This window comes from Gymnoscopelus braueri (genome assembly GCF_963280865.1).
Source record: "Gymnoscopelus braueri genome assembly, chromosome: 2".
NCBI lineage: Eukaryota > Metazoa > Chordata > Actinopteri > Myctophiformes > Myctophidae > Gymnoscopelus > Gymnoscopelus braueri.
Window position 1 is genome coordinate 40,131,920 of NC_137604.1, and position 2,500 is coordinate 40,134,419.

The following is a 2,500-nucleotide window of genomic DNA, read 5'->3' on the forward strand; positions in this document are numbered from 1 at the left end:
GAGAGAGAGAGAGAGAGAGAAAGAAAGAGGGTGGGAGAGAAACAGAGAAAGACAGACAGACAGAGAAGGACAGAAGTGGACCTCGATCTCCTCATACCTGCCTGGCAGGTCATCCTGCTTAATAAAGGCACTCATCCAGAACATGTCACAGAGAGGCAGGGGGGGGTTAATGAATTAAGAGAGAGAGCTAGATAAAAGAGGGTAAAGGCAGATAGATCGACCTACACAGCACAAACTTTGATGGTGGGGTTGATGTTTTGAGCATGTTTGTGTAAAACAGGGACATGTCTTAACTGACAAGAACGAGGTCTATATACAAAAAAAAGTGGTATAGTTTGTACAATTTTATGTATGCAAGTATACATGACTTAACATGACTAAACATGCAAAAACACTGGATGCAAAAACAGTGGATTAAGATTTTACACAGGGTTAACCCAAAAGACTGTGGTCACATGCCAGGTCAGCTATATCTTCAGAACCACGCCCGTGTCAGTGGGATACAAGCTTCTGCCGATACCTTTTCGATCAGGCTAAAAGAAAATGTTTTTTGTAATGTCTCACTGTGTATTGTTCAAAGAATATTGGAATAAACTATTCATTAATTCTAATACAGTAATTACATTGAACAAATAATATGCACATTTGGTATTTAAGAATTCTATGACAGCACATATTTAAAAAAAAAATCCATTTCAAATAAAGTTATACAGTACCATGTCATTGTCATTAATGTATTCAGGTTTCAAGTTTTCTTAGTGGCTTATAATAATTCTACTATTATTATTATTATTATTATTATTATTATTATTATTATTATTATTATTATTATTATTATTATTATTATTATTATTATTATTATTATTATATTCTAATTAATTACCAATTGTTTAGATAACACTCTTTTCCAGAGTGACTAACAATTGAGCAGGTAAGTTCTTCTAGGTCTTGTTCAAGGACACCATGACAGGACAAAGTGCTGCAACATGAACTGAACCTGGGACACTAATCATCAGACCATGGTGTGCCTCTACCCACGAGGCACAACATGCCTGCCCTGTGCCAGTGACATGACATCATGGCACACCCTGAGGAAAATACAGGGAGTCAAACACAGCAGCGTCCATCGGTGAAAGATGAGAGCGAGTGAGAGACGTGGAGCAGAGTCTAACCACAATCACCGGTGTTGTGTGTGTGTGTGTGTGTGTGTGTGTGTGTGTGTGTGTGTGTGTGTGTGTGTGTGTGTGTGTGTGTGTGTGTGCGCGCGCGCACGCACGTTTGGATGTATGTGCAGTTGTGAAAGAAGTACTCTTATTTAAGTAAAAGTCCTGTATTCAAAATGTCAATGTATTTGTAAAATTACAAACGTTTTTGCGTCAAAATATACTTAAAGTACGAAAGTAAAAGTACTCTGTATGAATGGCTCATTTGACAATTATTTTCAAAAATGTACAAGCTTACAACGCGTGGTGAGCTTGTAGATCGCCATTTTTGTAAGTAAGTAACTTGTAACTAAAGTTTTAAAATAATTGTAGTGGAGTAGAAGATTAGTACAGTACTTGAGTTACTTTCCACCACTGTGTGCGTGTCTACATTATGACCTGATTTGGGCCTGAAGAACTATTACATATCCACATTGTTTATATGGATACGGGCTTGTGTGGGTATATGTGTGTCTGTGTGTGTGTGTGTGTGTGTTTGTGCATGCATCATTCCACATGTTTGCGAGTGGGCATGTACTATTAAAATGGCTATGGGGAGGGTTATTTAAATGTGTGTGTGTGTGTGTGTGTGTGTGTGTGTGTGTGTGTGTGTGTGTGTGTGTGTGTGTGTGTGTGTGTGTGTGTGTGTGTGTGTCTGCCTGACCTACTTGTTGTTAACTAGTTGTACGAACGCTTGTTTTCTATTGTTGTATTGTTTATTGGATCTTGTTTAGTCGATACACTGAATTGTTTTAGCTCATGCTCATTTGACTTAGCTATTTTGTCTCATCTGTTTAAGGAAATAGGTAGCTGATATATTGCACTTTTACCTTAGCGCTCGGTATACTCTTGGTTGCTTGTTTTTGCAGAAAATGCACTAAAGACTTCTGGTGATTAGTAGTTTTCGTTCCCTACCTATGTTGAATACACTTATTGTAAGTCGCTTTGGATAAAAGCGTCTGCTAAATGACTGTAATGTAATGTAATGTAATGTAATGTAATGTGTGTGTGTGTGTGTGTGTGTGTGTGTGTGTGTGTGTGTGTGTGTGTGTGTGTGTGTGTGTGTGTGTGTGTGTGAGGTCTTCCAGTGCAGTGTGTGTGTCATCCATCTCTCCCTCCCAGCCTACCTAGCTCATTTCCTTCACAGCCTGCCTCCCTGCTACTTTATGACTGAGAGATTCTACGGGCGGCTCTCACCTCAGGACACACTTCAGTGTTTAAACGTTTCCATTCGCATCAGGGAAATGACACACACACACACACACACACACACACACACACACACACACACACACACA

The 2,500-nt window shown here is 39.1% G+C and overlaps 1 protein-coding gene across 3 annotated transcripts in view; it reads right to left on the minus strand.

The window, feature by feature from the left end:
* Positions 1-2,500, minus strand: part of bnc2 (basonuclin zinc finger protein 2) — a 239,926-nt gene that overhangs the window by 41,981 nt on the left and 195,445 nt on the right. The gene's annotated exons all lie outside the window — the stretch shown is intronic.